Source organism: Nelumbo nucifera, chromosome 2, assembly GCF_055504915.1.
Source record: "Nelumbo nucifera cultivar China Antique chromosome 2, China Antique-T2T, whole genome shotgun sequence".
NCBI classification, from domain to species: domain Eukaryota; kingdom Viridiplantae; phylum Streptophyta; class Magnoliopsida; order Proteales; family Nelumbonaceae; genus Nelumbo; species Nelumbo nucifera.
The window spans coordinates 90,876,650-90,904,109 of record NC_142650.1 but is presented as its reverse complement, the minus strand read 5'-3'; the positions used below and the strand labels follow the sequence as shown (position 1 = coordinate 90,904,109).

General features: G+C 42.1%; 2 non-coding genes across 2 annotated transcripts; both read right to left on the bottom strand.

Annotated features, from left to right (window-relative positions):
* Positions 1–4,635: 4,635 nt before the first annotated feature.
* On the bottom strand, positions 4,636–4,708 carry TRNAF-GAA (transfer RNA phenylalanine (anticodon GAA)). Its single transcript has one exon. It is a non-coding gene; the product is annotated as a tRNA-Phe (tRNA).
* Positions 4,709–4,713: 5 nt separating this feature from the next.
* TRNAV-AAC (transfer RNA valine (anticodon AAC)) lies at positions 4,714–4,787 on the bottom strand. The gene has a single exon. It is a non-coding gene; the product is annotated as a tRNA-Val (tRNA).
* Between the last annotated feature and the right edge of the window lie 22,673 nt (positions 4,788–27,460).

Sequence of the window (27,460 nt, the reverse complement as noted above, 5' to 3'; positions counted from 1 at the left end):
CTTGGCGATTAGATGGCAACACAAGGAAAAAGGGGAACTGAACCTCTCCTTCTCTCCTTCTAATGATCTTTTCTTCAAAGGAAAGCTCGTGTAACTCAATTTCTGTGTCTTCGATCCTTCTAATCCAAACTCCATTCCTTATCTCATTACTGAAATCTGCTACATACCACTTTTCGGGTCTTCATGTTGCTTTAAGAAACTAAAATTCACGATGACAAAGATGGACTAAGACTTCACTTCTGTATGGAGGCTTTATTTACCCTCAAATTCTATGTCTTCATGTTTTTACCTCTTCTAATATGAGACTTTATGAGACTTCACTTTTATGTCAACTATCAACAAAGAGGGATCAAATCAACGAGAGATATAAGAAATAAGATATTGTAGTTAAACTAGAAACTAGTGAGGTTACCATTTACACATGATGATGACCACCCACTCTTGAATCCATGCTTTGGCGGAGACATAGACGGAAATGGAGACAACGAAGACAAGTGGACTTGGAAATTTATTTTCCTTGTCATTTATAGTTTGATTCAAGGGTATTTTAGGAATTTTAAAAGATATATCAGTCACGTGATGTCACATTTGAACGGAGTGTGATGGAAAGTTAATGGCAAGGGAGGTTTTAGATAATTGTCAGAAAACTTAAAGGTGCTTTAAGACAATATGTAAACAGTAAGGGTAGAGTTAATCAATTTCCTAAATCATAGGGGTACTTTATTAAATTTGACCATATATATATATCTTGAAAAGCACGAATGGCCTCAAGGATATTTTTGTAATTTTTTAAGGACAAAATTTACCCCTCTATATTTAAATTTATTGATAAAAAAATGAGGGCAAATAGGGTAATTGGTTCTTGATATTAAATGAGTTGAAAAGAGGTAATTTAAAGATATTCAATTCATTCAATTCTCTCTCATTAAATCCAACATTTAAGTTATTAACTTGCATTCATGTTCATTGAATCATATATTTAAGTCATTTTTGTTTCTTCTCATCATTAAGTTCTATTAATTAAATCTATACTTAATAAATTAATAATTCTAATAAAATAAAAGCTTATAGTTTTAAAATCTACCTAGCAAAAATAGTATTTTCATCTAGATGGTGGTAAGCAATTATATCATTTGGGTCAAATGGGTTAATCCATGTTGCCACGACTAAATAATAAAATTAAAAAAATAGATAAAATGAAAAAAATAGAAATTAAAAAAATTGGGAACATTTTTAACATACATATTAAACAACAATAAGTATGATAAATAAGAAATTTTTCTATTAATGATGGAAGTGAAATGTAAAATATAAAACCAATAGGAAATAAAAATATTTTCATATTCTCTCTCATTAAATCCTATATTTAAGATATATTTTTCTCATCTTTAAATTATTGTAATTAAATCCACAATATTAATTTTAATAGTATAAAAAATAAATATTTTGAAAACAAAACCATTTTCTTCCCTACCGATGGTGGGCAAGCAATTCGACCATTTGGGGTCAAATGGATTAATAAATAATGCCATAATTAAATAATAAAAAATTAAAATAAATAACTACAAATATAAGAAGTATTTTTATTAATGATAAAAATGGAATGCCAAATTCAAAATCTACCTAGAAATTAAATGATGTCATAGTCAAATAATAAAACTTTTAATAATAAAAAATACAAAGAATCACAAAAATAAAAAAAAAAAGATAGAGAAAATTTTAGGCACATATCTAATGTTATATATTTATAAAAAAATAAAATATTGGGTACATCTGTAATATTGTGCATTCATTATATTAAACAAAAATAAATTTGATACATAATATATAATTTTATCAATGATGAAAATGTAATAAAAAATTTAATGTCAACCTAGAAATCAAACAATTTTTATTTTTAGATGATGGATTAGTGGTTTGAGTCAAATGATACCATAGACAAACAAAAATTAAGTGTGAAAAATACAAAATATTTTATATAATGTAAATGAAATATATAATTTAAAGGGAAAATTATAGTCAAGTCAGTTGTACATTTAAAATTAGTTTGCAGGTTGGTCTTGAAACCAACAAAACTCTGACAACTGGCTTTACATTTCAAATTATAAAAACCTTACCATGTCATCAGAAGCTTAAGTGGCTATTGCCAACATGGGACTTTTAGTCCATGTTGGACAAAACAAAAAACCTACACCGAAAATAGCTTTTATATGATCTAATTAATACCATATAAGTGTATAAGAACAAAAAACAAACGAGAGAGGGAGCGGGAGAGAAACTGAAGGAGAATGATAGAAATTAAGGGAAAAGGAGAGATCGACCAAGAAAGAGAGTGAGAGAGATTGAGGGAGAAAGAGAGAATGAGAGAAAGTGATATATAGAATGTAAAATACCGAAACCAAAAACCATTTTTATTTATTTTCAAATCACATAGTTGTTGAACAGATAAAGATGACTAAAAACTAAAAACCCTTTTTTTGTCCAACGTAGATTAAAAACCACATAGTCGTTGAGAAAGAGAGAAAGAGAGAAACTAAAACCCCTTTTTTTGTTGTGTCCAACGTGGATTAAGAGTCCCATGTTGGCAACAACCACATAAGCCTCCGATGACATGGCGAGGGTTTTTATAATTTGAAATGTAGAGCCGGTTATCAGAATTATGTTGGTTTATGGACCAACTTGTGGCCTAAATTTAAATGTACAACCGGCTCTGACTATAATTTTCCCTAATTTAAAACTAATACAAAAGCAACGCTATTTTCTTATCTAGATGGTGGGTCAACGACCCAACTTTTCCAAGAAACCCATGATGTCATAATTGAATAACAAATATTTAAGTTTATTTTTAATCATTTTGTTACTTTTGTTAATTTTCAATTTCTATCTTTTTTTTTATGAATATTAATTACTTGAATTTTAGATATGTCATAGTTAAGATAGAAATTATATATATATATATAGTGTGTGTGTGTTAATATGTATGCAAATATGCAAATATGTATGTATACATGTAAATATATATCTATATGTGTATATATGAATGTGTATAATCATGTTGGGCTGATGCTTAAGAGCTCATCAAACTAGTCACTCCGTGCCAAAGGACCAACAACAAGCTACTCCCTTCGCTGAACTGACTTCAACTTGGGAGTGGGGGCAATTGATGAGGGCAGATTTGGCCCTCCACTGACATCATGACACATGGCATCTCAGAACAATTGGTTGACACCCTGGCACCACCTAGGCAATGACTTGGCTTAGCCAAAATGATGGAGTCCCACCTGGCGACCTACCTTCGCCGACTTGGCGATCTTGTCCACAACTCGGGCACCCCAACAGGGGGGCTAGCAACACCTCGTCTAGGGCCGACCTATGGTACTTCGTCAGTACTGGTGGAAGTGACCTCGATGTGAGGAGCAGCCTCCCTCGATGGCTTGTCAACTTGATTGAGGTCCAAGTGGTGATCTGCAAAATGTGCTCACCGACCAATTCTACATGCATCTCATCACTCCTAGGTCTCTCAAAAGTTGACTTCCACACAAATGTTTTAGAGGAAACTGAATAAGGCGCAAAGACCGGCCTACGTGCATGACTACCTCCGAGGACTTTGGACCGGTTAGGCACATCTTCCTAGAGATCTCAAACGCGATGCGCGCCAAACAATGCTTATATATAATGGCCTTAACCCCCAACCTCAGAAGGTATGCATAATTTAGTTCTCATAGCTCTCTAGCTCTCTAAAAATCTCTGCATTCGCTGACTTAAGAATCGGAGTGTCCACCCCGGGTAAAGTAACCCATGCACTCTAACATTGTTTCCTTGCAGGTCGCCCCAATAAACTATACAGCTCGTCACTGTTCAGCCAAGAATCCAAGCCACCTTCCAACTAGGAACTGCTCAGTTGGGCATTCGAGACACCTTCCATGTAGGAAATGTTCAGTTAGGCATTCGAGCCACTTTCCAGGTACAAATTGTCCAGCGTGGCATCTGAATTGCCATCCCAATAGGGAGTTGTCGAAATGCGCATCATCACCAAGCATACAAATAAAAATATACGATTAATTAGGCATGAACTAACACAAAAGAAATTATTTATTTATTTATTTTATTATATTTCCTTTTTCCTATTCTAATAATATTTTTTTTACCTATTTATTCACACTTTTTACTTTTCGTTGCTATATTTTCATTTTTATTATTTTTTAATCATTTTCTGTGAAGGAGCCCTATTTCTATCTTTTTATTAAATTTTTTTTACCTTGTTAGGATTCATTGTGGAGTATTTGGACTTCATAAAATGGATCAATTCTTTTCTTTTGCATTAGAAATCACAAGGTTCTTTTTAATAACGTAAGGGAAATTTTAGCACCAGCGGGGCATGACCCGATCCAGTACTGCATCAAGAAAAACAAGAAAGCTTAGCTCCCATGGGAAGCTTGTAAGGGTGACGTCTTCATGAGCTTATCCTTTGCTTGCCAACCAGTCCCCTGAAGCATTGCCCTTTGCTTGTCATGGTTTTGAGAGGCTTCAACTGAAACCGGGGAAACCAAGGATGATTCGATGCTTCCGACGAGACTCTGCTATCTGCTGACCCGAAAACCAAATTGATCGAAAAGAATATATAAAAGATGATGATGCGGTGAGTGTGGATCGAACACGCGACCTTCAGATCTTCAGTCTGACGCTCTCCCAACTGAGCTATACCCGCAACAGTGGCGTCACCCGGACTCGAACCGGAGACTTTCAGTGTGTTAGACTGACGTGATAACCAACTACACCACGACACCGTTATAAGGAACCCGATAGCCAACAACTAAAGCAGCATTGCATCAAGAAACAACCCGAACTAATGTTTTCAACCATTAACCATTAACCACAAACCATTTGTGCTTTTCATAGTTTTCAACAAACACGAACTAATGTTTGGGAAGGGTGAAGCGCAGTGGCAGCTTCTGGCTTTTAAAGGTGAGCCCAACATGGACAGGTAAATCGAATCTTCAGCTGAACTATACTCTCCCATAGAAGGGCTGTCCCCTTCAACCTCTTTGAATAGTTTATGGGGAGTGCAGAGTGCTTCAAATCAGCTGAACAGACTTGGTAGAATCCTCAGATGTATCAATATATTCCAAATTCAAACAGGTTGGGGTCAGAACTCAATAAAATAACATTTATATGTTAATTTAAATTATTATGGCAGTTTGGTCAGTCCATTTTTAGAACATTGAGAATCTTTTTTCCTGTGTGGATGTGTAACTATCAACTGACATTGTAGTTCTTGTCCAGGCAACCGATTCTATTTTGCCTAAAACCCGGAATCTGGTCAAAAACCGTTGACCTATTCAACGGTTCTTGACCATTTTTTTTATTTTTTATATATTTTTTTAATTTTGACATCAGAACGGACCATCCGTTCGAACCGGACGGTCAGACCATTGACCCGAAAACCGGTGCCCAAAATGTTTCCGTTTCTGGGTCGTTTTTTAAAACGTTGTACTTAGAGCCATTGTGCACTAAAGCTACGTTTGTTTTAAAGGAAAAAATAGGGAAGATCAGCGCACTCGTCTTTGCAACAATTTTTCAGACGCAACTGCACTATTATGACAATGGGACAAAAAAGTGCAAATTTTGCATCAGGTAACAGTGTAAATTGTTAGACAGTGTATGGTGTGTTTCTGTGTAATACCCTTAAATTGGACACATATGAGACTCATGTTAGTTTAGAATCTTCACAGCCGTTGGATAGATCTGGGGAGATTTATCCTGCCAAGGCTGACACTGATGTGTCGCCAAGTTGGTTGGAGTGGCTTGTCTCAGCTGATAAGGTGAGACCTGAGGTACATGCTGATGTGGCACGATCCGGGTACTCCTAACTAGCTGCTGACTGGCTCCTTGTTGGCGACGGATGACACCTGAGAAGATGAAAGGAAGGATTCTCGGGAATTTTACCCAGTGGGAATACTCCGATGCTTAAGTTAGAATGCAAGAAAGAAGGAAAAGAAGAGTCGGTAGCTAAGAGGGTAGGTCGTGCTTTATCACTATACTCGAGAGATTAGAGGTCTCAAGAAGAAGCTTCTCTTCTGCCCTGAAGGCTTTTATAGGGGCGCTCTTGTGAGATCGGGCATAACTGCCATTGGGCCCCTGCCACAGCCATTACCTGCCAGGGCTGCGCAGGTGGCCATTGTGACGTACTCCTCGCCCGGGTGAGTGACACGTCTCCAAAGTGACAAGCACGCCTCTGCCTGCTGAGAGACGTGGGTGCAGACTGTCGAAAGGACAGGGACTGCACCGTTAGTAAGGGACGTGGCGCAGTCTGATCGGTATGGCCTGTCAGATAGAAGCTTCTTGAGGAATGCTCGTACGGCCCATTCGCGAGCTACATTGTAGCGAGCTCGGAATACTTCAGGAGTACCCTTAGTAGAATTGGTCCTCGGGATGACTTGTTTGCTTGGGAGCTCGGGCGAGCTGGTTTTCTTAGCTCGCAAGCTAAAGTTGTCTCGGAATATCCCTTTAGAGGTAGCTCGGGGAACCCGAAGCTCGCGTTGTGGCGAGCTCCTCCTTTTGCACGCTACGATGTAGCGAGCTGCTTTATGGGCCCATTGGTTGTACTAGGCCACAATGCTAAGCTATCGCTTATGCTGAGTCAGTGTCTACGTGTCACCGTTTCATAGGTTGGGTCAAATCATCCTTCATCAATTGCCCCCACTCCTCGAGCTAAGAGTACCGCCTTAGCGCGGGGAGTTTATGAAGTGCGATGGATTGATTTGACCGAAATTCAAACTTGATTGACTGCCCTCATTAAATGCATTTGCAAGAATCAAGAAATTTTCTGACATTCCTGATTTTTCGGATTCCAAAAATGTGCCGAGGTGGCTTTTTACTCCGAACGTCGTGCGGCTGCGTCTACCTTAACTATGAAAGACGTGCCGCCAATTGCCTTTGGTTTTTAGAAGTCGTGCGGTCAGGGGGCCCGCAGACCGTTGGATCTTGTTTTGATCCGGGCCGTCAATTTGAAAGGGGTGGAGACTATAAATAGGGGGCCCCCTTGGGCCCTATTTTCTCTCACGCCATCTTGCTACCTTTGGATCCTGAGGTCGCACACTTCACCTAGTTTACCCGAGTTCCTCAGTCTGCTCCGTTCCGTCTACTCTGTTGTGTTCCAATCGCTGTCAGCCATGTCTAGGTACCCATACCATACCTATCATAGGGGCGATAGCCAGGATGATGATGCACCCTCGAGCTCAGGAGGTTCCTGGGAGCAGATCCCGGAGGCTCGGGAGGCCTCTAGCGGCATGGCGTCTACTTCTAGGGGGAGGGAGCCTAATACCTTTGGCCCTTCCTTAATGGCAGCGGAGAGACTCAGGTCTCTAATCTGCTACTTTCGCCTCCCTGGGGACCTAGTTTACAGCCTCCCTAGTGGCAACTTCCCCTGGGAGCATGGTCCCAATGGCATAGTAATCTTTCAGGAACAACTCGAGGCTGGCTTGCGTCTCCCCCTGCACCCCTTGATAGTGGAGGTGTTAAATCACTTCAGCGTCACCACTGACCAGCTTCATCCCAGTGCCATTCGAAACATGGTTGGGACTATATCCATGTGTTACGAGTACTGCCTTCCTTTAGACCTTGATATTTTTGTCTCTATCCTTTGTATAAAAAACGCTGCTCCTGGGGTTCCTCCGGAGAGGCGCTTTTATTACCTCTCTCCCCGTCGCGGCTATAAGCTCTTGTACGAGCTACTGAATAAGATTCCCGCCTGGAAGCGGGACTACTTTGTGGTCCGTAACCCCGAGGGGTGGCCCTTCCCCACTACTTGGAGGGGTGCCATCCAGGACCCCGGTGCCGAGCTGGACCCTGAGACTCGGAAAACGATGCTGTCCTGGGCATCGGTAGGCTTCCTTTGCTCGGACTACTTGACCGAGGAGAAGCTCGTGCAGGCAGGCTTGAGTCCGGGTAGGTCGGCCTTTTAGGTCGCGTAGTGCCTTGTGACTATTGTGCATGTGTATTTTGTTTCTTGTCGGATTAATACCTTGTGGTGTTTTGGCAGCCATCATGTCCAGTGCCAATTCACGCCGCCTTCTCTCGAGCAGTCAGAGGCGCCATGCGAAGAGGACACGCCCTGACCAAACCCCTCCTTCGGGGAGTACTGAGTTCGGGTCTACCGAGTCGGTCCTACCCTCTCCTTCGCCCGAGGTTCCGATGCCCCCTCCTAAGGGGGCTAGTGGGATTAACCCTAGGGGAAACGAGCTCCCTCAATCGGGGGAGGCCCCTTGTAACCCTCTTCAGCCCCGTCCTTACCCCCAGTTCCCAGTGGGAAACTAGGAAGGGAAAAATGATTATCTGGTAGCTCATCGGAGGAGTCGGAAGGCAATCACTAATGACGAGATCGCTCAATGGGGAAACATGGAGCCTTGGGATCTCTCTGCGTTCGCCTCTGCGCATTGCATGGTGGTAAGTGACCTTTTTCCCTTTTTCTCTCTTGTTTTGCCCTTTTCTGCTGTCTTCTGATCTTCTTTTCCATCGATAGGTGAACTCTGCCATCCATGCCATGGCTCTCCAGACGCGCATCCACCGTGGTGACGCCGTCGACCAGCGGGCCACCAATCAGAGCTCCACCACACCCGCAAGGGGAGTGATTCTCAGGAGCTACTCGTCCACGACGAGGAGGCTCAAATCGCCCGGCTTACTGAAGAGAGCACACTGGGCGAACGGCCACGGGCTGGTAAGATACTTGAGGTCGGCAGCGGGTTGGTGGTGAATATTGGCATGTCTCTGGCATTTGTCACATTTCTTGACGAGCTCAATAGCGTCTGCCTTCACTGTTGGCCAATAATACCCTTGTCGGAGTGCCTTTTGGGCGAGGGCCCTGCCCCCCAAGTGCCCACCGCATAGACCCTCATGGGTGTCGCGGAGTACGAGCTTGGTTTTGGTAGGTCGCAAGCAACGTAAGTAGGGGAGCGTGTAAGATCTCCGGTATATTTGTTCGTCTATCATGACATTTTTGGTTGCCTAGCGCTGCACCCTTCTAGTTGCATTGCGGTTTGCAGGAAGGGTCCCGTGTAGCAAGAAGCTCGCGAGCGGGTCAATCCAGCTCGGCTCTGCTTGAACAACGGGAGCGACCTCCCCTGCCCCCCTGAGAATGCTGTGCCGAGACAGGTCCTCTATGTACACGGTTCTCATGGTAATGTCGCTGGTGCTGGCTTACCTGGACAGGGCATCGGCCTCAGCATTCTTTGACCTAGGGATTTGTCTAATAAAGTGTGACTGGAAGTTGGGCAGGGCTTCTCTGACTTTGGTTAAGTAGGCTACCATGGTCGGTTCGTGAGCTTCATACTCGCTAATGACCTAGTTAACCATGAGCTGGGAGTCGCAGCAGATCACGATGTGCTTGGCTCTTACTTCTCTGGCTAAGGCTAGTCCAGCTAGCAACTTCTCGTACTCCGCTACATTGTTAGACGCCACGAACTTGAAGCGTAGCGCGTACTCTAGTTTCGTGTCACTTGGGCCGTGCAGGACTATTCTGGCCCCGCTGCCCTATTTGTTCGAGGAGCCATCTACATGAAGGATCCAGGGCTCCTCATCCCAGCTCGCACTTGGCCTAGCTAGGAGAGATGCCACATTGGCTGCTACCTCATGGGGCTTAGACTGAACCGGCTTGGGAGCTTCGAGCTCACCCGAACTTGGGACCTCGCGCTCGATCGACCTAGGGGCTTCAGAGCTGAACGTGCACTCGGCAATGAAATTTGCTAAGGCTTGAGCCTTAATGGCAGTTCGCGACTTGTACTAGAGGTTGTACTCGCTGAGCTCAACGGCCCACTTCGTCAACTGACCAGAGACCTTGGGCTTAAGCAATACTTGCCTCAGGGGTCTATTAGTGAGGACGATAACAACATGAGCTTGGAAGTACGGGCGGAGTTTCCGAGCTGCGATTACCAGTGCGTATGTTAGCTTTTCCATCTCCGGGTATCTCGTTTCTACTCCCTGCTATACTTTACTAACATAATAGATGGGTCATTGGACCCGATCTACTTCCTTTATTAGTACCAAACTAATCACTCCGTTGCTCGCCGAGATGTACAGTTCTAAAACATCGCCCTCCTCGGGCCAAGTTAAGGTCGGCACACTAGCGAGGTATTTCTTGAGATCGTCAAACGCGAGCTGACAGTCTTGGGTCCACTCGAACCCTTTGCTCTTGATTGCCTTAAAGAACGGCAGACAGCGGTCCACCGATTTGGACATGAAGCGTCTCAGGGCGGCTATGCGGCCATTCAACCTCTGAACCTCCTTCAACTTACGGGGTGGTCTCATGTCTAAGATGGCTTTAACCTTATCCGGGTTGGCTTCAATGCCGCACCGGTTAACGATGTATCCTAGGAACTTACCCGAGATCACACCGAACACACACTTGTTTGGGTTCAATCTCATATTAAACTTACGCAAAATTTCGAAAACAGAATGCAAGTCTTGTATTAGTTCATGTGAGAATTGAGTTTTGACGACCATGTCATCTACATAGCATTCTACTTTTTTGCCGATTAACGGTGCAAACAACTTATTTACAAGCCTTTGAAAGGTTGCCCCTGCGTTTTTCAACCCGAAGGGCATAACCTTGTAAGAGTATAGGCCAAACTTTGTGATGAAGACAGTCTTTTCTTCGTCCGTCGGGTCCATCTTGATCTGGTTATAGCCCAAATAGGCATCCAAGAAGCATAGCAACTCGTGCCCTAAGGTTGCGTCCACCTATCGGTCAATTCTGGGGAGAGGGAAGCAGTCTTTTGGGAAGCCAGGTTCAGGTCAGTGTAGTCGACGCACATGCGCCACTTGCCGTTGGCCTTCTTTACCAGGACGGGGTTGGCTACCCAACTCAGGTAGTGGACTTCTCTTATGAAGTCAGCTGCGAGGAACTTTTCGACCTCCTCGTTGACTGCTTTCCACCGCTCCAGGGCTAGGTTGCGTTTCTTCTGTCTAACGGGCCTAATAGTTCTGATCGTAGAGGTTCTTGGACGGAAGCGCCGATCTAAAGCGTTCGAGTTGGGTTTGCTGCTGATCGTAGAGGTTCACCTTGCTCCGTTGGCCACTCCAGCTCGAGGTCTTCGGCTACCTTGGTTTTTCCCTTTAGGGCGGCGACGTAGCACTTACGGGACTCGAGTTGGTCGCCTCGCGCTACTCCCACATCGAAGTCGGTTGGGAACTTCATAGCCAAATGGTAAGTGGAGACCACCGCCCGTAGGACATGGGTGATCGATTGACCTACTATGGCATTGTAGGGGGAGGGTGTTGTGACCACCAAGAAGTCGTTCTTGAATATGACCACACAAGGCCACGTGCCGACTTCCATAGGTACTGTTATTTTCCCAAGGGGCCGGACTTCTTCTCCGCTGAAGCCTACCAAAGGAGTGTCTGCGGGCTTCAGGTTGCTTCTCTGCAACTGGAGCTAGTCAAATGCAGCTTTGAAGAGGATGTCGGCTGAGCTGCCTGAGTCGACGAGTACACACTTGACCTCAAAGTCGTTGACTCTTAGTTTTATTATGAGCGTGTCGTCGTGGGGGTAGTGGACTCCTCGCGCATCATCTTCTGTGAAGAAAATTGGCTCTTCTGTCCTCGGCCGTTTTGGGGGGTTCTGCTCCTCCCGAGTGGCTTCATGAACCGAAGTCCGAGCTGCTGCTGAAGTGCAACCCGCGACGATAGAGCCTCCCACTATCATGTGGATGGTTCCCCGAACTGGCCTCTCCTCCGGAGGCTGCCTCGGCAGTTGTTCGGCCAGCCTGCTGCTGGACTCGGGAGCGTCCTTACCGTGCTCCCCTTGCCGACCTATTTTATTACTATTATTATTATTCTGTACAAAGTTTCTTAGATACCCGCGATGGATGAGCTCCTCTATCTCGTCGCGGAGGTTTTTACAAGTCTTAGTACTGTGACCGTGATCTTTATGAAAACTGCAATACAGATTCTTATTTCTTTCATTGGGATTCGCCCTCAGATGGGGTAGCCACTTCACGTACGGGGCATCATTGATTGCCATCAGGATTTCAGCCCTCTTCGCGTTCAGTGGGGTGTAATCGACTTGGTCCGCTATAGGAGGTCGGAATAATTGACCCGGCCTTGCCCCCTGAACTGCGTCCTTTTTCTTTCGGCTGTCTCCTTGACTGGAGAGCTCTCCTTCCCTCTTTCTTGTTTTGGATGCACCCTCGCCCTTTTGGTTGATCTCCTCTTCGGTGGCTATGAACCTGTCCGCAAGCTTTAGGAACTTGGTTATGGTCGCTGGTTGGTTGATGACCATGTGCCATTTAAACTCTTTGTGTGTCATGCCCTTCTTAGCCGCTACAAGGTGTACGGTGGGGTCCAAGCGCGGTATTTGCATACAGGCATCGTTGAACCGCTTGATATAGCTTCGGATGGATTCTCCCTCTCTCTGTACTATGCTGAGGAGATTTTCTTCAGTTCGCGAACACCGCTTGCTAGTAACGAAGTGGGACGTGAAGGTTTGTGCAAACTGCGCCCAACTTCTTATCGACCAGGGTGCCAAGTTCCAGTACCACGTACGGGCTGCTCCCCTAAAAGTAGTGGAGAAGGCCACGCACATGCACGACTTACTAGCTCGCGCCAGGTGCATCTGTGACTGAAAGGCATCTACGTGATCGTTTGGGTCAAACGACCCGTCATACTTGTCAAGAGGGGGGAGCTTGAAGTCTTTGGGCATCGGGGCTGCCAGGAGTTCAGAGGACAGGGGGATGGAACCGAGAGGAGGGGAGCTTTGACTTCGGCTGAGCTTACCTCTTCTTTGCCCATGAGCTCGGGCAAATCGTGAGTGACAGATCGGCGAGCTCGGTGGCGGCGTCTCTGCTTCTTGGTGGGCTCGGCGTTTGTGCTGCTCACCTCTGTGTTGTTCGGAATGGTTTGTGCAGAAAGTAGCCCGGTCCACTGGTGATGGCTGCGAACAGAGGGGTCCTGTTTGGAATTTGTTGCCAGGACCTCAAACCGGTTCTCAAGGAGCGGGGTTTCAAACTTTGACTGCTGGGGCGACGTAGACCTGGCAAGCTGGGGTCCTCCCAACCTGTGCACCCGCGGTGAGGTCGTGGTAGCCGGTCTCTCTCATCTACTGCAGGGGGAGGCCTGGTTTTTTGGGAGGTTTTGGGGGACCTCTCCTTGGCCAGAGGGGCGCTCGTCCTAGTGGCGAGACTTAGCATGCTGTGCGAGGCTAGGTGCCGAGGCGGGAACTGTGGCTGCGAAAGTTGAGGTTGAGGCAGTTGGGGGAACTGCTGCTGATACTGATACTTGGAGACCCGGTGCAGTACGTGTTGTTGATAGAGCTGAAGTTGCTGGAACTGTTGCATTTGGGCCTACATGGCCCGCATGCACTGCATCAAGTCCTCTAGTTGGTTTGAGCTGGCTGCTGGGGGCACGACCGAAGGTTCGGTGAACGTCACTCCGACTGTAGCAAGGAGTGGGATGACGACAGGTGCCACTGTGAGAGGCACATTCAAGCGGGGGATTTCGTCCGCAGAGAGGGGGACGGTGAATTGTCCGATACAGACAGTAGGAAGCTGGGGTTGTTCCCTAGAGTTGTCCATTTCCATGCTTCGTCCGACGTTGCTAGAGGAAGCCATGAGTGTTGGATTGTTTCGAGGAGGAAAAGACTGAGAAAGTTTAGAGAGAAAGGCCTTTTGAAGCGTTTTCCCACAGACGGCACCAAATGATGCGACACGATCCGGGCACTCCTAGCTGACTGCTGACTGGCTCCTTGTTGGCGACAGACGACACTTGAGAAGATGAAGGGAAGGATTTCCGGGGATTTTATCCAGTGGGGATACTCCGATGCTTAAGTTAGAACGCAAGAAAGAAGGAATAGAAGAGTTGGTAGCTAAGAGTGTAGGTCGTGCTTTATCACTGTACTCGAGAGATTAGAGGTCTCAAGAAGAAGCTTATCTTCTGCCCTGAGGGCTTTTATAGGGGCGCTCTTGTGAGATCGGGCATAACCGCCACTGGGCCCCTACCACAGTCGTTACCTGCCAGGGCTGCGCAGGTGGCCGTTGTGACGTACTCCTCGCCCGGGTGAGTGACACGTCTCCAAAGTGACAAGCACGCCTCCGCCTACTGAGTGACATGGGTGCAGACTGTCGAAAGGACAGGGACTGCGCCGTTAGTAAGGGACGTGGCGTAGTCTGATCGGTATGACCTGTCAGATAGAAGCTTCCTGAGGAATGCTCGTACGGCCCATTCGCGAGCTACTTTGCAGCGAGCTCGGAATACTTCAGGAGTATCCTTAGTAGAATTGGTCCTCGGGATGACTTGTCTGCTTGGGAGCTCGGGCAAGCTGGTTTTCTTAGCTCGCAAGTTAAAGTTGTCTCGGAATATCCCTTTAGAGGTAGCTCGGGGAACCCGGAGCTCGCGTTGTGGCAAGCTACTCCTTTTGCGCGCTACGATGTAGCGAGCTGCTTTATGGGACCGTTGGTTGTACTAGGCCACAATGCTAAGTTGTTGCTTATGCTGAGTCAGTGTCTACGTGTCACCGTTTCATAGGTTGGGTCAAATCATCTTTCATCACATGTAGTGTGGGTTTTCTCGAAACCCTGAACCGGACCAGAATTCCAGTATTGCCTTGGACCTTGGAGATAGATGGGCAAAACTAGAATGTTACACCTGACCTCTAGACTCGATTATGATACTACACTAGGTGTCAGATTGGGCTGTCTTTGATATGCCAATCAGTGAGATCTTTACAGGGGGACAAAACTTGGGTATGTTGGGACAATCCAAGAATTCATCTGAGTGGGTGATCATAGTGATAGGATCAGCCCCTTTGTCGGACAAAGTGAATGATTGAGCATGCTCTCTCTCTGATGGGAACCAAAACTACCGATAGTCGATTTCAACCATTGAAATTTGTTTTGCAAAATATATTTATATAGAGATATACATATATATATACATATATATGTATATTATGGTTTCAAAATGTTTGCAAAAGGTTTTAATTCCCGGGATCCATGTGAGTAGAGAGTGCAACACTGTTTCTTGTAGCCGAGGGAGAGGTCCTCTCTTGTCGGGCAGTGTTTGATCATTATGGGCTGAAAGGTTAAGTGTAAGACCATTGAGGGTAATACCTGATGGGCTAATCTTGCATCTGCCCAAGTCCTTGCAATTTTATAAGGTGCTTTGACCCAAGGACCATTTATTGTAAATGTTGGGCCCATTAAGAGCCAATGGTGATGAACTTAGGGGTTCACTGTCTCCTATAGTGAATTCGGCCAGGCCTTGTAACAGAGGCTGGGCTGAACCCATGTGGCTGATGTGTAGATCAATGTTTGGGTCCCACGCCATACAAGGATAACCAACTGGGCAGCATTTAGGAAGCTAAGTGAGCAGATGGACTTAATGGGCCTAAAGCCCAATTCGAACTGGCTTAATGAGATTAATTAAAAAGGGGTAGTTTTGAAGGGATGAGAGATCCATTGTATAGACGCCCAAATCTTACGGAACAAGGTGGGCGAATTTCAAAAGAATTTCTCTCCCTTTCAATTGAGAATCGAATTCCCTATTTAGAAAATCATATTTTCAAGGATCAATCTTGAACCATAAACTGAATCAGATCTGAACCAAAAGGAGTAGGAGGGAGGTATACCTGATATAGAGAAATATTATCTCTCAATGAAGGTGTTCACGCCCAAGGTAGGATCCAAAGACTGCTCCCACTGAAGATGGCGCAGTGTAGGATGGAGCAGAATCCGCAATATTCTTCTCCAAGAACTTTGTCCTTCGCAAGAAATAGAAGGATGGCACGTGAGTACAGCTTCCTATCAATTCTTTCTCAAAGAACTGATGACAAGATCGAATCTTGCTTTCTCCCACAAAGTTGGAGATCGAACTGGATGTCTGGCGGCTGCAGGAAGGAGGCGGCAAGAAAGATTTTCACAGGGATTGCAAAAATCTTTCTTCTGGGATTTCAGCTCTGAAGAGAATGTGAATATCTCTCTCTAAAGGTTGTCATCCCCTCCTTCTTTTGTAATCCTAAAAGATCAACTCCTAATCCAATTAGGAGCTACTGATCCAAATATGATTTGGATCAGACATCCTTTTAGATGATAAGGATAAACCCTTATCTTATCTGCAGATTAGATCAGCTTTCTCCTAATCTCGTTAGAAGGTTTCCAGATCTGAATCACATTCAGATCTGGACTCTCTGAGTGGATAGGGTTAAGACCCTATCCTATCTGCTGATCTATCTCAGAAATCGCCCATTTTTAACTTATTAAATTAATCCAGTTCGAAATGGGCTTTAGGTCCATTAGGCTTATGTGCTCACTTAACCTTCCTAACTGCTACCCAGTTGAGCTTCCTTGTATGGCGTGGGACCGAAGCATTGATTTACACATCAGCCACATGAGTTCGGCCCAGCCTTTGTTACAAGGCCGGGCCGAATACACTGTTATGGACAGTGCACCCCCTGAAACCCATCAAATGGGCTTTATGGGCCCAACACTTACCCTAAGTGGTCCCTGGGCCAAGCCACCTTGTAACACCCAGGGACTATGGGAAAATGCAAGATTAGCCCATCAGGCATTACCCTCAATGGTCTTACACTTAACCTCTCAGCCCATAATGATCAAACACTACCCAACAAGAGAGGACCTCTCCCTCAGCTGCAAGGAACAATGTTGCACTCTCTACTTATATGGATCCTAGGAATTAAAACCTTTTGCAAACATTTTAGAAACCATAATATATATACTTTTATATCTCATATAAAATATACTTTGCAAAGCACATCTCAACTATTGAAATCGGCTACCGGCAGTCTTGGTTTCCATCAATGAGAGTGCATCCCCGATCATTACCTTTGTCTGACAAAGGGGCTGATCCTGTCACTATGATCACCCACTCAGATGAATTCTCAGATTGTCCCAACATACCCAGGTTTTAACCCCCAATCTGACACCTAGTGCAGTATCATAATCGAGTCTAGGGGTCGGGTGTAACTTTCCAGTTTTGCCCATTAATCTCCAAGGTCCAGGGCAATACTGAAAATCTGGTCCAGTTCAAAGATTCAATTAATCCTACACTGAATGTGCCCAGGGTTTCACCCTGGCAGCTGAGACAGGCCACCCCAACCAACTTGGTGGCACAACAGTGTCAGCCTTATCAGGATAGGTCTCCCCAGACCGACCCACTGGTTGTGAACATTCTAAACTAATATGAGTCTCATTAAGTGTCCAGTTTAAGGGTATTACACAGAAACATACCAAGGGAACATGAATCAAATATGCACTTTTATTCATTTACAATAAACTCACAAAGTATATCATTCTGATTGAAGCTAAGGGCATACAAAACTGTGCAACAAGTTTTGGGATTTAGATCAATAGATAGGATAAGGGATTATCCCTATCCACTAAGAGAGTCCAGATCCAAATAAAGATTTGGATCAGGAAACTCCTAAGTAGATTAGAAGGGTTGATCTTTATCTGCAGATAAGATAAGGGATTATTCTTATCTATTAAAGATAATGGGATTAGGAGAAACTTTCTTTAAGGCTATAAATTAGAGAGCAGGGCAAACCCTTAGTATACAACAGAAATCATCTGAGTAATTGCTGATTTCCAGAAAGAGACAACATAGTTTGACTGCACCGTCTCCTTTTCTCCTGTTCTTGCCGCCATACCAGAATGATCTCCACCTGTGGAAGCGATTAAGAAGAGTTCTTGATATTACCTTTTAGCAGAAAAGGAAATCTGAAGTTGTGCTCACTATCAGTCCATCAGATTCTTGCTGAAGAATTCGGTTCTTGCTGAGGAACCATCCTGCTGATTCTACTTTATCCTGCATTGTGTCATCTTCGGTGGAAGCAGTCTTTGGATCTTTCCTTGGGCGTGAACACCTTCATTAGAGGTTATTACTACTTCATATCAGGTATATCCCTCCACTCCCTTTTGGTTTCAGATCTGTTCTGGTTTGGGTTCAAGATTGATCCTTGAAAATGTAGTTTTCTAAAAGAGGGAATGTGATTCCCACCTGCAGGGTTCAGCCATCCATATGATGGATCTCTCATCCCTTTTTAAAACATAATCACAAATAAATGGATACAACACTAAATTGGTTGCAAAATAAAGTTTTAAGTTCTTCCCTACTTATCGGTAGATTTTGAAATCTTTAAGGGTTGAAGGCAATATATTACAACATGTGTATTGATTGAGCCCTAACAAATCAAAAATAATAAACTAGTATATAACCTACAAAATAATTTTTTAATTAACATAATAATATCTTATGATATATCAAAAAGAAAAGATTATAAAAGTATTTCATAGCAACATGTACAAAAATTTGGTAGGTGATGCCATGCCTTGTCGCTTGGGTACCGCCTTAACAATTATGGGTTCAGATTTGCATTGCAAATAAATGCAGTTTAGGCTGAGTTTGGAAGGAGTACAAATGCAAATATGTAGAGTGCAAAACCTTATATTTTATATTATTTTGTATGTATTTATGTTGTACATATTTGCATTTGTACTGCTTCCAAACTAAGCCTTAAGGCTGCGTTTGAAAACGATGCAAATAAATGCAGCTTAAGACTATCATTTCTCCATCGCCAGAACTCTTCAACCCAATGAAGGTTGTTAAGAACAATAAGTCAATAACGCCTCCTAGGGTCTGGTGGGCTGGTTCCTGAAAACATGAAAACACTAGGCACTAGTTTTGCAACTATTTCAACAGGATATAGCCAAATAGGGAGTTGTTCACCATCACCTCGTCTTGTTGAATTAGAACTTTAGTTTTATGTTTAGGCTGAATTTGGTAGAGGTGTAAATCTAAATTTACACCGAGGGATTATCATACCGATGGGTCCATGAGAGTGTAAAATGGGAGTCGGATGTTTGTCCCATTTAGCACTCTTCTTGTTTGTAAATCATTGAGCTAAAAGTCCACTGCAACCGAGATATTGCAGTCCTTGCTGGTCGGCCAAGAAACAAAGCATCGTGAGCGCCAGTCCCTCTTGTGCCACTGCTGGAGCAGGAGCCAAAGCTGACGAGCTAGACCCATGGTGTCTCAGCGACAGCATGACCACAGTCATCTTCTCTCCCTTCTAGCAGTTCTCCTCAGTTCCGTTGATGAAGTAGAACGGCCCCGACCAGGCGAGCTCAACCTTGGTGTTCCCATCCTTGTAGGCAGCGATCGAGTTCGACGTGTTGCAAGCTGTGTAGACCTCCTTCGTCACTTGTAGAATTGAGTCCTTCTGGGTGTCGTACTTCCAAACTACAGAAAAAGAGAAGACATGAACAGAATCAAAAGAGAATCCAAATGAGGAAATGCCTCAAAAAGTTCTGATTTCAGATGGAGAGGATCACCGAGAGAGTCTCCGATTCTGAAACGAGTAGCTGCAGCCCACAGACTTAAGGATGTGGGCGACAACCCCTTTTCCAGGCTCAACAGATCCGTTTTCTTCTAGTAGTAGGCTCAGCAATGACTCCTTTTCTGCAACAAGCTCTCATCTTCAGATTTGAAACAAGGAAAAGGAGTAAGGAAACCCTAGAATTCGATAAGTTCTCCGATGAAGGGCTCGAGTTGTTTCTTCACGGTTGGGCTCTTGACGGCGTGGTACTCATTGAACATCGGGGTTTTGTTTCTTAACAAGTACTTCCTCAGCAACTATGGCTTCAAGGATCGAGGAGATCAAGGTGAAGACCATGCTCCCACCACCTCCTCCGTTGCGGCAACCATCAAAGCGACGGTCATGGGGAAGGCAACCACAGTTGTTCTCGTCGCTACCTGTCTGTTCTCGTCGGAGGAAGAGAGAAGGAGAAGAGAGAGCGAGTGAGCGATGTAATTAAACGGTAAAATGTAAATTTTACACCAATTTTCGGTGTAAAATTACATGTTTACCAAATGCCTGCAAAATCGAACTGGGGTGCAAAGTTTATCCCAGTTCAATTTTACACATCTACCAAACACAACCTTAAGGTTCAATTTGGAAGGAGTACAAATACAAATTTGTAGAAAAGTAAAACCTTGTATTTTGTTTTATTTGTACTGTACATATTTGTATATTTGTACTTGTATTCATTCCTTTCCAAACTGAGCCTAAAAAGTTTCAGTTTTGTACAAAGAGGAAATGGTAGTGATAGCTATAATTACATAACCCTAACAAGCGCGCTAGTTATTAGTATAAAGATATGGTTCCACGAGGATTTAACAAAACAAGTATTAGAACTATAGCCTTCCTTAATTATTTGGACAATCGAATTTCAGATCTAACAATAAGAACTACTGAAAATTAAGAATAGAAGAAAAAGAAATAAAAATAAGGGCAATCAATGACAAAACTTGCAATGATCTAATTAGAAGCGGTAGGACTGTTGGTCCACCTAACCATTCCAATGGATATCAATTTATTAGATTAACCAAGAGAATTTATTATTTTCATAAGCTGAAGTTTTTCCAAAATTATTTAATATTCCCTCTCAGGATATTTCAAATCTACCTCTATCAAGTAACCCATCGATCTCTCGACTAGAGTTCTCGTGATAAAAATGCATTAAGTTCTATGAAAAACTTATATCATCAGATGAATCATGTATATATATCTCTATATACCATTCAATTCACACTATGAATTATTCAGTCGATTATGTGAATTCCTCTCTCGATTCATTCCCATAAACCAAATCAATTAAGAGGTGGCCAAGCTCTTAATCGCATTATGCATAATAACTCATAGACAATATGAAAATAACAATCTTGGATAAATCAGAATAAAAATCAATTCATTGTCATGGTTAGGCTTCCCACAGCCCTAGATACAAATAAATTAATTCATGATAAAGGAAATAAAACAAACAATGGGTAAGAAAAAACTCATGATCTTGAAGCTGAGATCTTGTCTTCTCCTTGCCGCCACCTCCTCCTTGAAGCCTTCTTGCCTTGCTGATCTCCATCTTGAAGCTTTCTTGATTGTCTTCTTGATTGCTTTAGAGAGAGAGCTTGAATTCTTGATGCCAAAAGCTAGTCCCCCCCCCTTTATATAGCTTTAGGAGGTGGGGCTATTTCCAACTCTTAGGAGTTCTTTCTTAAAAATAGGAAGTCCTAATTAGATCAAATCCTATCCTATCCTATCTAGTAATCTCAATCTTTTATCTTTCTAGAATTACAACTGAAATTTAAATCTGATAGAACTCTTTACTTTCAAGTTCGAATTGGGCTTCTTTAATAAATTGAGCTGCTACAAGGCTTTTATGCGAATTGGGCTTCAGCTATGAACTGGGCTTTACTACGAATTTGCTTTGACTTCGGGCCTGATGTTGAACTCGATACAGACCGAATCTGTCAAAACTCAAAACATGAAAGTTGTGGAGCTCTCCCTTATCTTTCTGGTTCATCTTGAATCATCCCAATCGGAGTCTGGATGTGAGAGTTATGCCCAGATTAAGGAACGGTGCCAAAACTATACAAAATCATCCGATTACCCTTGTTTCCCTCCTGTCACCTTATTACTTGCCCTGAATCGAAATACAAGAGTAATGAGTTCAATTAAGTGTTAATTAAGTGTAAAAGAATGAATATTTAGAGATAAAAATATGATAATTTTTATTCACATCAGGTAGACAATGGCTTTGATGAGCCCCTTGTTTAGGGGACCAGAACTACCCACGGCAGCAATCTATGGAATGAGAAGCTATTCTCTAATTAGGGCTGTCACACTAACAACTTGACATGCAATCCGATTATTATTTGGACTTGGATATTAAAATTTGCATCTATTTGGTAATTGGAAACGATGTGGATTTGAGTCCTTACAATGCCATAAAATTTGAGCCCAGTTTATATAGTCCTAATAATACATATATCATTATCATTATCATCCATGCCATATACATACATATATATAGCATATCATAAACATATTGCAAAAAATTGGGTTGTTTTGGAATGCATGATGCCTTTCTTAAGCCCAAGCTAAAGTGGGTCTATCATTGATTTCTTTATCTATTTTTTATCCAATTCATAATAGATGATATTATTATCACTTATTTTGCAGAAAAATATAGACACACAGGAGAGAAAGAGCAAGAGTGGTATTTCTATACACCAAGGGATCGAAAATATCCAAAGGGGAATAGGCCAAAGTGTTCTGCAACCAATGGATACTGGAAAGCAAATGGTGCGAACAAAGAAATCAATGATGGAAATGGAAAGAACATTAGTGTTGAGAAATCTTTGGTTTTTACGGAGGATTAACCCAAAGAGGAACAAAATCTAATTGGATCATGCATGAGTACAAAATTAAAGAACATCAAAGAGCTATAAATGATGAATTGGATCTCATGAAGGTATGTAAATCTGGACTATGTCATGCATTTACACCATATATGCCTAGTTTTTCAAATTAAAGAGTATTAAACAACTAAATACAACAAATATAAAAACATGTGATTCATTTTAATCAGATGAACCAACCCAGAATTTAACCAAATAACTTCAACAAGATGATGACTTCTGGCTATGACAATTACTTGCCTCCACCAAACCCCTTTGATTAAAATAGATGGTGAATCGAACTCAAGCCTTTATTCGACATACACCTCATTTGACGTAGGCAATGAGTTTAAACCAGTTCGAGCAATGCATTTCCAAGATCTTCCTCTAATAGGCACCTCATTTAACATAGGCAATAATTTTGTATCAGCTCGAACAATGCCCATACAGAGTTTTCTACCAACTTAAGTATGCACTTCATTTGACATGGATAATGCAAAGTGTAGTAAAAATGTGAAAAGAAATGATTCCCAACAAGGAAAGTGATCAAGTAAAAAATGACAATTAAATTAAATCGAATCTATTGAGATTATACTTTTTAAATTTTTATCACATTTTGCATCTACCATGTTATTGGCATTATCAAATTTTCAATATTGTCATCATTTTCATCATTTTACACAATAATTTTTTCTGCTATTGCACATAAACTTTTCCACCATTACATAATAATTTTTCCGCTATTGCACACGAGTTTTCCTCTATTGCATATGAAATTGTCTACTATTGCAAATGAGTTTTCCATCTTTGCACATGAATTTTCCGCTTCTAGTACAGAATAAATCAAGGTTTTACATTATTGCACAATTATTCTTCTGCCATTACACATGGAGACTTTTACTGTTGCATGAGTTTTTTGCCATTGCATAATAATATTTTGACTATTGAATATGAGTTTTCCACCATTGCATGTAAATTTTCCACTATTGCACACGAGTTTTTCCGCTCTCTAGCACATGAATTTTGTTTGCACTATTGCACATAAGTTTTTCGGCTCTCTAACACATGATATTTTCCGCTTCCTAGGACATAGCACTTTCTGCTCTCTAGTAGATGAGTTGTTTTCGCTATTAAACATGAGTTTTTCCACTCTCTAGCACGAGTTATTCCGCTTTAGAACACATGTTTTTATTTCTGCACTATGGCACATGATTTCCTGCTTCATTAGACAAGAGTTCCGTTGAATAGCACATAGTTTTTTTTCGCCACCTTGGCACATTGTAAGTCACTAATTTCTTTGCATTATAGCACATGAGTATTTTCCGCTGCACTAGCACATTACAATTTTAATCAAGGCTTTATCATTGTTTTCATCGCTACATGGCACATTATTGATTTTGATCTTATGCTTTCTCACCATGCAGCAAATAGTTGACCTCACTCCACAATATCATCCAATACTTGTTGGAAAGTTCATTATTGCCAAAATTAAATAGATTTCATACATTAAGTTGCTTTTATCGTTGTTTTCTACTTGTTTTTAATGCTTTTCTTTGCAGAAGATTTACCTTGATTCCGAAGGTTCTTGATACCTAGGAAATGTCACTTTGCTCAGAATAAAATGACATGAATGTGATTAAACAATGTTGCATGGGAACTCCCTTTCGCCTTACTCCTCCTTCCTCCTCTCGCCTCTCTTCTAAGTCTGCCCTTCGCAAAAATCTTTGTGTGCTTCTTTTGGTTTTTGTTGTTTCATAGCTTCCTACCTCACAACAAAGAGGGGTAGTTGTCAACACCTGATTTTTGCATGGTCCGCAACCTGAACCCCAATTTACCCCAGATTCCTAATCAAACATCCTTGATCTCCCTAAAACACATAAAAACCCAAGAAACTCGAATTTCACCCAAAGAGCCCTCAGATCCACCATTAAACCTACCTGATACTTATCCTATGGCCCTGATTGACCTCCACTTACACCTTAACTATTAGATCAGACATAACCATCTGACCTAGAAGCTCCCAAGGCACCTATCCATGAAATTTAAACTCAAGATTCCCCTATTCACCAGTCCATCAAGCAAAGATTCCATTTCGACTCCTCTCATTGGCCTAAACACTCAGAACCTAGATTACCTTGATCTTGACACATCTGGACCAATTAGACTACACCTTTAGACTCTAGGCATACCATAACACCTGATCATAAAATTTCACCCCTAAATTCCCCTATTTGCCCATCCATTAAATAAAGATTCCATTCCAAAGCATCATGTTGACCCAAATTCCTACAATTTTGACCCTTTAAGAATGATCAGACCTCATCATCAGATCTTGGACACCCCCAAATACCCACTTGTGCAATATCAACCGGAAATACCTCCATTTACCCTTTAATCACACCAAGATTCTATTTTAAGGGCTCAGATTGATCGTATTATTGCCTAATTCGGGCCCAGTTGCCTTAATACCAATCACCTTAAACTACCAAAAAAATCATACCCTATGAAATTTCATCCAAAAGAAAGCTTGTTTGCCCCTTAATAACACAAAGATTTCATTTTGAGCTCCTTAATTAACCGAATCAAGCCCTTCCCTGATTTGCCCAATCTGGGCTTAGGTGGGCAAATCTGACCCCACCAATAAACTCAGAATGTTTGAAAACCCTACCTTGTAAATCTTCAGCCTAAAATACCCTCATTTACCTTTCCATTTAAAAAGATTTCATTTTGGCCAATCTTATTGGCCCGTACACACACAAACCCACTTTGTGGTTAGACCCATCTTGACCCTCCACATTTTTGACCCGAAACCACCCATCATTGAACCAGGACCTCGATTTGACCACCTTAGACCCGATATAACCCTTTTTTCTAAAATTACCAATATGCCTCTATACTTCCCTGAAATTACAAAATTTTCCTTTAACATACCTATAAATTAAGCGTTTGTTTGGCATCATTGTCGTTGCTCCAGAAAATAATGACACATAAGTGCCATGTCAGAAAAATAGTGCTCCAAAAAACACTTGTTTGTTTAGAATTGTTTTTCCATAAAAAACATTGCTCCAAGCCATGTCTTGGAAATCGAAAAGGTGTGGTTTAGAGCAACGCCGAATTTGGCATTTCCTAGTGCTGTAGCTTGTTGGTGCTAATAAGGACATGAGGTGGTAGTGACAGGGGCATGACGTGGCACTAGATAATTGGTACCAGTGAATTTAAATTAGCCCCCCACAACATCCTACAGCACATCCCCGCCGTGTATTGGGAACATCTCTTGAAGATGACATCATCATTTCTAGTATTATCATTGGGAGATATTCCCAATACATGGTGGGGATGTACTGTGGGAATTGTGGGGAGCAATCTTATGGGGAGCTAATTTGATCTTGGTACTAGTGCTAAAAACATTTCCTAGAGCATTGGTACCAAACAGAAAATGTTGTCGTTTCTCCTGGTAGCAACGTTTCCAACGTTACACATCGTGTTGTATCTGTAGCATCGATTCCATACATATACTAAACATAAAGTTTTCAATTTAGGATAATTCACTATTCACTCTCTTCCACCCTTCGATACACAACGGCGGAGTGGTAGGAATCTTTCTCCACCGATCCCTCTCTCTCAATTTTCTTCTTCTTCTTCTTCTTCTTCTTCTTCTTCTTCTTCTTCTTCTTCTTCTTCTTCTTCTTCTTCTTTTTCTTCTTGTGTATCATTCTCCCATGTTCCTTCCCGGTGCTGCAATTTCGGGCAGCGCCGGTTCTCTACCCGCCAATCTTTCTTCCTTCTTTCTTTCTTTCTTTCTTTCTTTCCTTCTTCTTCTTCTTCTTCTTCTTCTTCTTCTTCTTCTTCTTCTTCTTCCATCACCTTCATTTCACATAATCTGAAGGGTGGTGTCTCCATTCCTAGCCCAAGTGAGCTGTTTTCCTAATGCTCATAGGGCATTTTAGTAAATTAACTTTCTCCATCAATTCAATTATGGTTTGTTTGGTTGCTGGGAAGGGATGGGATGAGAAAGGAAAATTTTATTTTCTCAATTAGGGTGCCTATGTTTGTTTTCCGAGACCTATTATCCTATAGAATTTGCTTTCCTGTGTTTGGTTGATGTGAAAATTTTGCAAGATGTTTGATTTAAGCAAAAATGGTATCCAATTCCACAACACAGCCCTATCCTATTTACGGGATGACATGGCATAATACTGTTTGATTCTTACCACGTGGCAAGCTGACATGGATATATTAAAAACGTGTGTTTAAAATACGGCATATCCGTATTATTTTGAAGTTAGCAAAAGTAACTCCCAAGATCATTTCAAAGCAAGCAAATACATGTGGCATCATTTAAGCAAATATAAAACTGACATAACCACCAAACTAACTATCAAAATAAAAACGACTATTGATTGTGAATGGGGTTATTTCAACACCTTCACCTCCATGTCAGTATCCTTTATGTAGGTCCTAGAGGTGTTACCAATTGTAGGTTGTTTGGGTGGTGGATGCATATTACGCTAGTATCAATGTAATTGAGATATGACCTCTTCATAAGTGCTATACGAACAAAAAATTGCTCCGATAAATTTGTGTACTTGGGCATTGCACTCTACCCATGTGAAATAAATTCCTAGTTGGTGCCCTTTGAACACAACATAATATTTTGCCATTTTAGACCTATAACCATATAAGCACATATTCCATCAAACCATATTTGATTAACCTATAATTGAACTTGCAAATAAATCAACCACCAAATCCAATATGAAATCAAACATATGCTACATATGGAACCTCTAAACCCCATATTCATAAACTCAACTAGTAATTAATTTTATCAACATAGGAACCTCTGAACCCCCTATGTTGAGTTAAAATCTATCATTCAATGAGTTGAACACCTGTTCAAAGTAAATATTTAATCACTCACCCTACTCAAGAGAAACACTCGTACAAAGCTCAATGAAAAAAAAAAACATGCTTAAATTCAGAAACTCAACTACTATATCATTCATCAACATGAGAACCTCTGATTCCCATATGTTGATTTTAAACCTATCAATCAAAGAGTTCCATCAGTACCGATTTCAAGAGATCCATCCATACTAATTTCAGAAAAGAAAACCTATTTAAGTAATCATTCAATCAAATAGTTGAGCAACACATTTAAGTTCATAAACTCAAGTAATAAAACCTATTTAATATCATCAATTCAAAGAAATCAATT